General features: G+C 42.5%; 1 protein-coding gene across 1 annotated transcript in view; it reads left to right on the plus strand.

The window, feature by feature from the left end:
- Window positions 1–13533, plus strand: part of LOC126419614 (nephrin-like) — a 421065-nt gene that overhangs the window by 93007 nt on the left and 314525 nt on the right. The window lies entirely within an intron of this gene.

Consider the following 13533-nt stretch of genomic DNA (forward strand, 5'->3'; position numbering starts at 1 on the left):
GATGAGGTGAATAAACAGAGTTGCCGAGTATGAGGACCTTCAGCTCCAGTCACTGTGCATAAAGTTTCTTCTGTGTGGTGAACGTGTCACCCTATGGTGTGGATTCACGGCTACGTATAGCATTGGCCCACTCTTTTTTGTACAGTTGGCGATCAAGGATCGAAGACGTGCTGTTCGATTGGCCAGCATTTCTGCGATATGCTCCGCCAGCATGTCATGCCCGCCCTGTAGGAGAGACACGCATTGAACTCAACAATTTTTTGCAAGATGGAGCCCCACCGCACATCGCTCGTGAAGTTCACCTGCTTCTCCGAAATACATCTGGAAACGATCGAATTATCAGCCGATCATTTTCAAATGCTTGGCCAGCACGATCACCTGACCTCACTCCCTGTGATTTCTGGTTGTGAGCCTACCTAAGGGACAGGGTTCACCAGGGGAAGATTACGTGTGCTGACCTGAAGCGCAGCATATCAAGAGAGGTAGTCAGCATACCTACGGACATGATCGTTCTGCTGTGCAGAATGCAATCCTGCATCTTCAGGCCCTTCTGGACGCTGATGGGCGCCATATTAAGCGTATGTTCACATCAACGTACAGTAACCACTTACAGACGGTTGGCGACAGCACGAGCAGAAGAGGGTATATAAAGCGTGTCTGGGAGGCTCAGCAAACCAGACATTATTACGGATGGGAAATGGAACGATTTATCTCACGTTGACTTTCGGGCCAAGGGTGGAAGCATTTCTGTAACAGCTAAATTTGTAAACTGTTTGCATGCCGCCGTGGTTAAAGTATAGTGTACATGTCAAAATGGGGCTATTCGAAACGAGCGCCAAGGCATATATGGTGCATCTTGGTCTGAGATATTTCTACGAAGAAGTTTCCTTTTACCATGGTTGTCAAATGATCTCTGTTATACTATTTACATTTTTTTTTTTCAGGTGAGTGTTGCTATGAACTCAGTCATCTAACTGCTTAGTTCGTTTTTCAGTATAATTGAGCTTGTTTACTGCACTTATACTGTGGTAAAACTTTTTAAAGGAAATTTCCACCATCTGAATGTAGATCATGTAACGCGTCTGGATTTATGGACCTTACATGAGCTTGATCCATAGCGACAGGACGATGAAGTATGAGATCCTCAGAAAATAATAATTCCATTATATCAACAAAAGGCAATTGCAGTTAATCTCATGTACCAAAAACTGACAAAACAATAGCTACCAATATATGTACTGGCATGAACAAACAAGTTATAGTGAAATGCATTTTAGAGACGAACCGAGCAGGTGGTTAATGATTTCGTAAAACTCCCATTTAGCAAGAGAATGGCGAGATTCAGCGTAGAACGGGATAAGGCCAGGACAATAGATTATTTCTTTTAACGTGAAAAGGCCGGGACCGAGGGTAAGTGGCTGTACGTCATTAACAGGACTAGGCCGCGACCCATAAAAATGTTTATTCACCTCTAGTGCGACGGTAACTGGCTGAAGCCATACTTGGCGACGCAGACATAAGACGGTGGGGAGGTCCCCATTACATAAAAGCATTTTGAGGCCTAAAAATTTCTATCTCTCTCGTCTCCTGACGGACCACACAATTGTCTGGAAATAAGTGATGGCATTGAGAGCTTTGCTTTCTGCTAAGTGAGGACGATACGCTTCACGTATCGTGGTAACAGATAGCAAAGCGGTAGTTAATTATTCTTGTGGGAATTTTTGTGGGCGAAGAAACTGCGCACGTCGCTCCAACCCATAGCTAGTGTGTAATAGCCATTATTTCAACTAGGGAAAGATTAACGTTCTACGGAATGCAGGAAAGTTGTGCTTGGTAAATCACTATTGCGCATTAGGCCACGATAAATTTTGAGACTAGATTTTGCTCACTCCAACTTGCGTATGCTTTGACCATTGAATATCAAAAGCTAGGATACTAACCTAGCTTATCATTTAGTACATGAAAGTTTTTCATTGGTTCAAAAAGTAATTTTATCCTCCAACAAATCATTGCATTGACCAGCTATGACCACATAGATTTAAACGAGCTGATGAGGATTTTTAATAATCGTCGTTTCCTGTGATAAAAATTTTCATGTGCACAGATAAGGATTTTAATAATCGTCTTTTCAATATGTCCAAGAAGTAGGTAGTTAGTTATTGAGTGTCAAAAGTAACTGAACATGATTGTTGTTTATCACTTGACCTCTGAACGCACAGTTGATAAATTGTATGTAGAGTAATAAAGGGAATAGCTTTGTTGTGTTTCTAGAATAGATCCCAAACTTTCCCTTTATTAATTCAGGCATTCTGTGTATGTGACAGCAGAATTTCTAATGATTTTTGTTACAATCCGCAGCTGATATTAGCCAAGGTCATATCTATTTAGAATGTCTGTTTGGCACCCTGGGATTAAGAAGACAGGTCAGATGTTTTGTCCATTTGCGAACTAAGTGGTAAGTTAAGTTTACAGACATTATTACTCTCACTGCGCAGGTACAAAGGTCGGACGTATGACTATCTGTATTCATTTACTTCACGTAAAGATTATTTGGGCTTTATAGCTATCCTCAAGGCAAGATTAAATCTTAAAAATTGTCCTACACGTCTAAATGACATGTCATCCAGGAAATAAGGTTTATTTGGTCTTATGAACCTGTTGTCATGTTAAAGGATGTGAACAGATATCAAAGACACATAATAAGGCTGAAACTAAATGTATCAAATAAACATTAACAGACTTTAATGCTTGTCTGACAGCCAATAGGTAAATTGATGCATGAACGAGGTTAATCCATGTTACAGTAGTGCATTTGCGCTCAGAAACTAGTTACAATGTGTTAATGTTTGATTGCTATGCACAATCTCAGCAATATTGCATGTTTTTGATATATACTCACATCATTTATTACGGCGATTCGTTCATGAGGTCAGATACATGTTATTACGACGGTGAAATATTCTGACAAGTGGGACATTTTCTCAGGTTTAAAATTGCACTAGAAAATGTCTATAATACTTAAATTATAACTAAGCAGAATAAATTACTTCGAATTTATAATCAAATGATGGACATTTATTTCAAAAAGTTCTACATAACTGTGGTCCCCCAAGAAGAGAAAATCATTAACTGTGGTGAAACCTGCTTTTCTACAGTGACCTGTCTTTGAGTACGAAGCCATAGGAATCAATGGAACAATATCGTCAATTTCTGGTACTTTTTTCAGCTTTGTGGTTTATTTTCATCTTTCTCCCAATATCCTAGTTGTGTTGCGATCTCGTCTTGTTTCCAATCCTAAACAATAGCAACGATCTGCGTTCACACCCTTCCGACGGTGTGGATGTTTGTAGTACTTACTTCATAATACGATGTCTCGGATTTCAAGCATTAGCCGGAGTAACTACTTTGTAATAGCCTGCATAATTACTTCTCGATCGTATCTTACTCCGTCGGAATGAGATACTCAGATAGGAACTATCTCGATAACTGGATCGGCGGAAGTTAGTTCACTGCAGGAATTAGCGGTGGAGAAATATCTCCTTACCTCAGGGGGGAGGGGGGGGGGAATATACGAACAGTGGCGTCCAGACCTATAATTTACTAGTTAGCCAGCGCGCTAAGAAACAGAGCTTGGAATATCATACGTTACCTCATCAGTCCCGTAAGTCCCGTCCGCGTGTATTTTGTCCATTTACGCATAGTTTGAAATATGTGTTGACAAAATTATACAGACAACTCATATGAGACTTTCATCGAGGTCCCTTCATCTCTAACACATGTGCCTAAAACAATAAAACTTCATAGTTAAATACGTATTGTGAGCGACAAAAGTCTGTTTCTCATTAATGGTTTATTACATCTGTGGACACTTAAGTAAGAACAATATCATAATTTTCGTACAGGCAAACTTCATTCAAAGAGTGCGAAAGTTGACCACTCTCTAATATACGACCAAATATTTATGAACGTTACGACACTGGTGTAACTCACCTACACGTTCTCGGACATTTCTATCTTTTGCTGCCTACCCATTATATTAATGTTACCTATGGTACGCCTGCTGAGTAGTCGGAATCCTTCACAATAGCCGCACATAGATGCATGCAGTCGTAGTTTTGAGAATGTGTGTGGACGTACGAGGGCATACTGAAAAGTAATGCCTCTAAATTTTTATGTAAAAACTCAATTCTTTTTTACATGAAAGAAACATCATTTACATTCTTCAAATCTTTATTCTTCCTGTATAAATCTTTATTTCTCAACAGTCACTATGATAACGAACACATTTCTCCCAGCGAGGGACCAATTTGTTAATACCGTCACCTTACGATGTTTGAATTTGTTACGGGAGCCCCGACCTCACCTCTGATTACATCGTTTCACACCCATCAAAGTGAATCCATCGAAGATGTTCTTTAAGATTTGGAAACAAATAAAAATCGGATGAGACCAAGTCAGGACTGTATTGTGGATGGTCGATGGTAGTGAACACAGGGCGTCGGATTGCTTCAGATGTCGTAGCGCTCGTGTGTGTTTTAGCACTATAACGTTGAAGAAGAGGGTCGATGACCTCTTCGAATTCGAAACTTGATTACAACACTCTGTTCCTGACTCACCGACATAGAGTTTACTACAATAAACATTCCTACAATGCCTTTAAGAAGCTGAACCTTACAGCACATCACCCGCAGAACCTTCGTCTTAAAAATAGAATGAATAACTTGCATTAAATGTTTAAAAGTTCTTGTTGTAGGGCGTCCCATTCCTCCAGCGGCGTGGCTGACGACGTTGGTGCGTGTAGGCGTGCTGCTGTACGTCTGCTCAATGCATCCCACACGTGACCGATGGGGTTTGAATCGGGGGGTAACAAGTAAGCCAGTCCATCCGCCGAATATTCTCTCGTCTCTAGTGCTCCTCCATGAGCTTTGAGTTGATGCATTTGCACATTTTCGTCTACAGAAATGACGTCGGGACCGAGTGCACCCAATAAAAGACGCACATGATGATGTTTGGTTTGTGGGGCGCTGAACTGCGCGGTCATCAGCGCCCGTACACATTCCCAATCTGAACACAGTCCAATCCCGCCACATTTCACGACTGATGATGGATTGATGAGGGTAGCACAAACATCCAGTGCCTGGGCAGAGAAAAATACCCGAACCGGCCGGGAATCGAACACGGGACCCTTTGAATGGGGTAGGAGTTCAGTACCACAATAAAACTGACCAGCGAGTATATCATGTTCAAAGATTTGGAAGTCAGTACGCCCATGCAACTCTACGCTTCCCCACACTATAACAGCTTGATCACCAAAACCGTCATGTTCGACAATGTTCCTGGATGTGTTATGTGTTTCCCCTTTCGCAATGTTAGTGTACGTATTTCACCGCTGAACACTGTCGAACATCGTGTTTTCGTGATACAGGTTCTATGCTGTGGGGAGGCATAACGTTGCATGCACCAACGACTTTCCATCATTTATCAACTGCGCTGGTGGTGGAATGGACCGCCTTATCAGAAAAACTCTATACAAGCTTTGTAGCTAGCATGTGAGCACGTTGGAGAGTATGCACAATCGTTCGTGGTGATCACCGCTTCATTAAGAACCATGTCTCGCCATTTGTAATATCCAGGGACGATCAAAAATTGCGGTGACTTCAGTGTACTTATTTTTATTTGAATAATAGTGTTATTTCTGTTTATCTCATTGCGTATTTCTATGAGTTACCTGTATTGTACTGTAGCAGTTCTTTCTATATTTCGTACAACTTCCATTGATCTGTGTCACTTGGCGGTGACACATAACGCAAAATTTGCGTTCGTCCTTGTGTTGTACACAAGTATACTTGAATCAACGTCATTAGTGGTTAGTTATAGCTAAGAAGTAACAAAGAAAGGAGCAGTACATTCACAGTGACGTTGTAATACAAGGAGTACAAAAACATAGAATTGGATTTTTATTGTTATTGTTACTTGGGCCCTCGACGTTCTGGTACGCTTCTACGTCTGTAAATAAACGGTATCAGTTCTTTATAGCTTAAGTAATTTAGCTCAAGTATCCCAGATTACCTTGTTACAGTTTACCATCTCGTGCAGCATTTTAGCGTTCTGTAGACGTTTCGGATAACCCACACTGTGTAACGTCAGCGTCAGTATAACATTATTGGGGATTAATGATAATGACCAGCCAAATTGACGGTTACATCATTTTTATACACAATATTCGGGCAAATGATGTAACCTTGCTCGCCATGTATAGTGAGGAACTGTCGGCTGGGACGTGCTCGCTCTCTGTCTCAACTCCAAGCAGACTGAAAGGTTTTTCCTGCCAAGTGCCTCTATTTATACCAGCGTTCGATTCCAGCCACCAGCCACGCCCTTTGTTGCGCATTCGTTTCCCTGCTGCAGGACGTCTCGAGGTGTTAGTTAAGAGATGATTCCTGGACACTGTGTGTGCAAAGACGATCGAATGGGTGGATGGCTACTATGTACTATTGTCAGCTACCTACAGGGCCAGCCATTTGTTGATAGTGTGCGTGACACTACTTCCCCGTTCGGAAGGGTAGATCAAGAAATCAGTGGTCGATATTTGAACTTCACGAAGAGCTCTGTTTATGCTCCGGACTTTCCTTACGGCACCTACAGTTTAAAATGCCATACAGTGGTATGAAACAGCCCGCACGAGATAGTTGGATTTAGACACGTAGCACGTATCTCGTTACAAGACATATGTCACACTCTCGCAGCCTTGGGAGCTCATCATTGAACTGACTTAAACGTAACTTAAAGCCAAGTAGTGCTGTTAACAAAACGCTGGAATACCAGAACTATCTCAGATATCTTTCTTTGAAGCACCGATCCATTGTGGTATAAGGGGGCTGAACTCGATACTGACCTAAAATGTTGGCACCACATCAGAGAAATATCCCTCAAGATGTCTTGGTGCACTCTATGCACTCATCATTGTCAACTCAAAATTATCGAATTTTCTTCCTAACCAAGCTTGCAAAGTATGGAAAAAAATACGAATATGCATCTGCAAAAGCTACAAACACGGCTAAGCATGTACCGCAACAAAAAGTTTTCGAGCGAAATACGTACATGATGTTGCGGAAGAGTTGAGAGTCCTGGAAGGATTAGACGAGAGCGATAAACAGCTGTATGAACAGGCAACATGGTCTGCGAATCCATTCTTAAAATGACTGGACAGATGAAAAAATGGTTCAAATGGCTCTGAGCACTATGGGACTCAACTTCTGAGGTCATTAGTCCCCTAGAACTTAGAACTAGTTAAACCTAACTAACCTAAGGACATCACAAACATCCATGCCCGAGGCAGGATTCGAACCTGCGACCGTAGCGGTCTTGCGGTTCTAGACTGCAGCGCCTTTAACCGCACGGCCACTTCGGCCGGCAACTGGACAGATGAACTGGCGGCTGAGAGTCCTGCAAGTGCTCAGTAGTCTTACTGGAAATGGAATGAGGCTACAAGAGGGTAACATTAGTGTGACGTAAAGAAATGATACAAACATGCTACACACAAACAAGAGAACAAGAGAGCAGCAATCAGTGCCGTGAGGAGCCGGCCGAAGTGGCCGAGCGGTTCTAGGAGCTTCAGTCTGGGACCGCGCGATCGCTACGGTCGCAGGTTCGAATCCTGCCTCGGGCATGGATATGTGTGATGCCCTTAGGTTAGTTAGGCTTAAGTAGTTCTAACTTCTAGGGGACTGATGGCCTCAGATGTTAAGTCCCATAGTGCTCAGAGCCATTTGAACCATTTTTGAGTGCCGTGAGGAAATGCTGCAAGGTGCTATGGATAAGAAGCGAAACTTCCGAAGGAACTGCGTCAGGTACCCTCAACGCGCAGTTTAAGGTAAGACACTGATCCCTGGATGATGGTGCTACCAACATCGATGCTACGTCAGGAAACATTAAGAACGGCTATAGAAGAAAAGGATGCCGAGAAAAAATAGGCAACGAATCTCGCTTCTGCCCAATGCTGTTGTACTGACTGGGGAAGACTGTGTGTTGGTGAAGGCAGTGAACTCGCAATTGTAGATCGCCGTGGACCAGCTTAACCTACCTGCAATGGCCATAGCTGCATACAAGTAGCAAAAGAGAGTATTTATTACGTTCAAATGAAATGGCTCTGAGTACTATGGGACTTAACATCTGAGGTCATCAGTCCCCTTGAACTTAGAACTACTTAAACCTAAATAACCTAAGGACATCACACATATCTATGCCCAAGGCAGGATTCGAACCTGCGACTGAAGCGCTTAGAGCCGGCCGCGGTGGTCTAGCGGTTCAGGCGCTCAGTCCGGAACCGCGCGACTGCTACGGTCGCAGGTTCGAATCCTGCCTCGGGCATGGATGTGTGTGATGTCCTTAGGTTAGTTAGGTTTAAGTAGTTCTCAGTTCTAGGGGACTGATGACCACAGATGTTAAGTCCCATAGTGCTCAGAGCCATTTGAACCATTTTTTTGAAGCGCATAGAACCGCTCGGCCACACTGGCTGGCATGTCTTATGTATCTCACCATTTAATATTCGGAATGCACATACAACACCCCTGACCTAATTTGTTCTTTGTTTACTACTACACTGTAACACTTACATGAAGCGCTGAAAATGATAACGTTATATCCTTACCATCGATTGGTGTGAGATGTTGAATTCTACGAAATCGACATCTTCACAATGCAAGCTTTCTGACAATAGATCCTATGTAGGAAGTCCAGGAAAATTATAGTACACAATGAGAGCAAAAAATTGTAGAATGCAATCCTTCGCAAAGAAAGAAATTAGTAAGATCTGAAGAACATTGAAAAAAGAGCTGCTAAAGACATGTTTGAAGACAAGTGGATTTTATTAACACCATTTGTTAGAAAGTTATGGTGTACAGAAATGAGAGTTGCTCGGTATGTGAAAGTGATATACAGCAGCTGCAAGTGGTGGAAATATGGATGGATAGAAAGCTTACGAAAACTATTGGGCCCAGAGAAAAACGAATCAGGAGGTCTTGAATAGAATAGTTGAACATGAATAACTCATTGGTCACACCACATAGACGGCTGGGACATAAAACATTTTGGTCATGTATTGAGAGGTGTTAAATATTTATGAGGTAAAGAGAGCAGGATAAACCCCACAAATAATTCTTTACAGATATTAAAATAACAATGGTATACTAAATTTAACGAGCAATAATAAGGGGGGGGGGGGTGGAGACCGAACCCAAATCTCGTGTTGCCAAAGATTGACCTATGGAACGTGAGAATTATGATAGTGAACATCAGGGACGGTTCAATAAATAACCTTGTTTATAATGATGTGTCCTAAATTTTATGACACACATCATTAACGTTTCTAAATAGTTTCATATAGGAACACTCTTTTTTTCCATTGTTCCGCCTGTGTATCAGGCCCGCTTCCTCTCCCAGTAAATAGGAACTTCCGCACTCTCTAAATTGCGCTTCTATTTCCATTATAACTTCGAAATTTGCGTAGGATTCTTTTTCCGCTTGAGCAGTTTCTTTATTTTTGTAGACACGAAGGCGTCACAGAGAACTAGATCGGGTGAATACGGCATGTTGGGCACTATTCCTAATGAAATTCGTTCAGTTTTGTGGTCCTGGCGTCCTATCTTGGTGAACCAGGACGTTATTCTTCTGGAAATGAAGAAAAGCTTCCTTTAATTTCTTGTAGAAGCGGTCGAAAATCACACTTTAGTATTTTTAAGTGATCATTTCTCTCTTTTCTTGATCTATACGATGCGTTATCTATACGATCCGTTTCGCATCAGAAGCTCGCCACCATAACTTTGCTGGCCGATGGGACCGTCTTCCACGTCTTTGCCGCAGTATCACGGGAAGCAACATGTCTTCAACAGTGGTAAAACGACTTTCTATTCCGCTTAAATCGTCCCAAACAGTGCTTCAAAGTGGAAACACCCAACCGATTGTTGTTCACCTTCACCCGTCACGTCATCCTCAGAACCTACAGTTGTGTCGTCGACAACCTTCTTCTTCCCAAGTCCGGTCTGTTGCAAGACGCACGGACATCACATAAGCGCGTCATCTGCACAGTCATTAAAATTTTTTTTAAGAAGTGTGAATCTGGCTTTAAAGTTTCATTTGACGGCCCGATCAATACCCTCCTCTCTCTTCGAAAGTTCTGAAAAAGGGTAACACTAGGCACTCGAAGACAGAGCGCGGCTTTTTGCCGTTTGTCAGTCGTTCTCCATTCCATATTACTGAGATTGCTGCCGTGCCAGGTAAGAAAGGAAAGCAAAAAGAAAGACGCCCTTTTGTGCCGTGCCGACTTCCTTTATTGCTTTCTTCGATATACGCTTATAAAAGTGGCTGCAGGGCGCACAATAAATTTCTTCTTTCTTAATTACACTCTGACGGTCAGTTAAACTTTAATGATGTAGTTGACACATTTGGTTACACAAAAAACAAAGGGATGTTATTTACGAGCTTCGCATTCCCTTATGTGCTAGGGTGTGCGGAAAAATGATACTTCCGAATTTTGTATGTGAAAACTCTTCAAGCTACTTAAATAAATTAACGTCATTAACATTCTACGTCTTTTTCCTTCATGTCTACATATTTTGGACCATCTGCTGCCACAGGACTCCGAATTGTAGCGTGTAACATGGCGGTGTGTAATGTAACTATATTGAAAAGGGTGAAACAGCTTTCTGTAATCGAGTTTCGAACTCTGAGAGTTCGTCCACACATGGGGCATCCTCTTCTTTGTCATAACAATGCTTGACCGCACACGAGCGCTGCGACATCTGCAACATTCCGACACTTGAGTTCGCTGTCGTCGATCACCCTTCATGCACTCACAAACTGGTCCCATCCGATTTTCATGTGTTTCCAAAACTTAAAGAACACCTTCGAGAACTTCACTTTCATAGTGATGAAGCAGTGCGAGTACAGGTGTGGTTCTAGTTCCGTCAACACAATCAAACATTCTACAGTTGCAATCAATAAACTGATCCCTCGTTGGGAGAACATAGCCGGGGTGACTACGTTGAACAATAAATACGTAGAAATGATGAATAAATTTAGAGAATATTAATAACGTTTGTTTTATTTTAAATCCTTTCAGAGTTTTCACATAAAAATGCAGAGGCATTATTTTTCAGTATGCCTTCGTATATACAGGGTGGTCATAAACAGCCCGAAAGGCTTGTAAGGATATTGCAGGGTAAATTGTGTTGAAAAGCAGTTATTAAAAGAAATAGATATGTTGCAACGTTTCCGGGTTAATTGTGTTTGAAGATGGCCGATCAGGCCGGTGAGTGCGAAAATTCAAGCGGCCCACCAGAGACGATGTCGCCCAATCTTCTTGTTGTTTGGTTTGCCAAGACCGAACATGAGACGGGTAGAAAAATCGGACATGGGACGAGTGTAAGGATCGAACTAGAGCAGTCCCATGCCCTGTAATCTACGTTGTGAGTACAACTGACATTAACTGAATCTGGTTGCCAGCTTGAATGCGGCCTGACTGATTAACTTCAATGTTAATTAAGTCCGAAACGGCGCAAAGCATCGAATTTTTTCTTCTTTATTACGTCTCAGCACGAACTACCCTGAACATCTTTACAAGCTTTTCAGACCGCTTCAGGCTACCCTGTACAAGGGAAGGTATAAAAAATTTCCGTTTGAGCGCTTTGCTGCAGCGTATATGCAACGTAGCGCGATACCGATGCGAGTATATAAGCAGCGACATGTAGGAAAGGCATTCGTGTCTTTACGACGTGCATGAAATACACGCGAGAATATGAACTATGGTGAATTTATTACCAATTGAGTCGAATCAATACCTTCGTGCTGCTATTCCTTTTCTTGGCTGTATAAGGAAACATACCGGTAGACAGCTTTCGGAGATTGAAGAATAGGGCACCACGTCGAAAATCACCGTTGTGGAATCATGCGCCAAGTTACGTGCTGGTCGCTAGTTTACACGTATATCTCCATCTCACAAATGTGGTAAAGCAGAAGTTACGCCAACGCAAGTGGGATACAAGCTAACACCCGCCGTATAGTACTGATCATGACTTCGGTCCCTTACAACAGGCCTTACAGAGTCGACGTTTCCAGTCGGTTTAGGACGTGCAACAGTAAGTTACAGACTTTTCCACGAGCAGGATAGGGTGTCTTATAAAATGGGTATCTTCAACCTCGTGCGTCGCTGGAGTGATCGCCGCCACACTCACGCCGATTTTGCCTTATAAGCATACCGGCCTTCGAGCGGAAACATTCTGATCGCCAATACAGATCTGTTTCTAACACTGTGCACTAATGTGATAGAATATATGAGGAACTGAATATCGGTCGTTACTTCCGACATGAGTTCTCAACGTGTGCATTGTTTGCTGTTCGCGTAATTTTATACAAATGTGGCAAGCTACGTAGTAAAACTCAACTTCTTTTGCCAAAATTACTGTTTAACAGCCTACAAAGGAATTTAACTAAGGTATCAAGTCTTTTCTTTAGTTAAATTAGAGAGCCCCACGAGGTTCTCAGCGGGCCTACTTACAAATCTTTATTCAACATCATCATGCTTTCCCTTCAGCCTACCGATGGTGTAACCCAGCAGCGTCGGAATTGCACGTTCTGCAACATCTGTATCTACATCTACAACTATGCTACGAAGGTCGCCCTTCTGCGTGTGGAGAGGGGGCGGGGGGGGGGGGGGGGTAGGGAGGGGATATCTGATACTGCTATAGTTTCGTCCCCTTTCTTATTCCAATCGTGAATATTATGTGGGAAGAGGAAGTGTCGATAAACTTTGCAGGAGTTCTAACTCCTGTGACTTTCAGGTCCTAATCATATTGAAAGACATGTCTGGGACTTTTGTTGTTAGGTCCCTCTCATAATTTCGACAGTAAACCTTCCCGTGAAATACAATGCCTTTCTTGTAGGGAATGCCATGCTTTGCAATATTTTACGACTGAAGTATTGCTGCTCGGAAGAGAATTCCCAGGTGTTCCCATGTTGTTCAAGCAACATCGTTAATTACGATTGCAGTGGCAACAGGATTATCGTTCCCAGAAAGAAATTTTCACTCTGCAGCGGAATGTGCGCTTATATGAAGTTTTCTTGCAGAGTGAAACTGTGTGTCGGATCAAAAATCTAACTTGGGACCTTTGCCTTTCGCGGGCGAGTGCCCCACCGACTTACCTGCCCAAGCACGGCTCTCGACCCGTCCTCACAACTTTAATTTCGCAGTACCTAATCTCCCAGTTTACAGACTTACCAGGAGCTCCTCGGCTTCATGTGCGGGACTAGCCCTCCTGAAAGAAAGGATATTGCGGAGATATGACTTAGCCACAGCCTGGGAGATGTTCCCAGAACGAAATTTTCATTTTGCAGCGGAGTGTCCGATGACATTCTTTTATTTTTTTATGCAGAAAATCAGTTCTAAAGGACAGAAGTTTTAAGGAAACGTATTTTCAGAACATCACGTTACCATTGCACCCGAGAAACAGACGGCAACTCTATCATTACCGATGTCTT

This window comes from Schistocerca serialis, chromosome 9, assembly GCF_023864345.2.
Source record: "Schistocerca serialis cubense isolate TAMUIC-IGC-003099 chromosome 9, iqSchSeri2.2, whole genome shotgun sequence".
Classification (NCBI taxonomy): Eukaryota; Metazoa; Arthropoda; class Insecta; order Orthoptera; family Acrididae; genus Schistocerca; species Schistocerca serialis.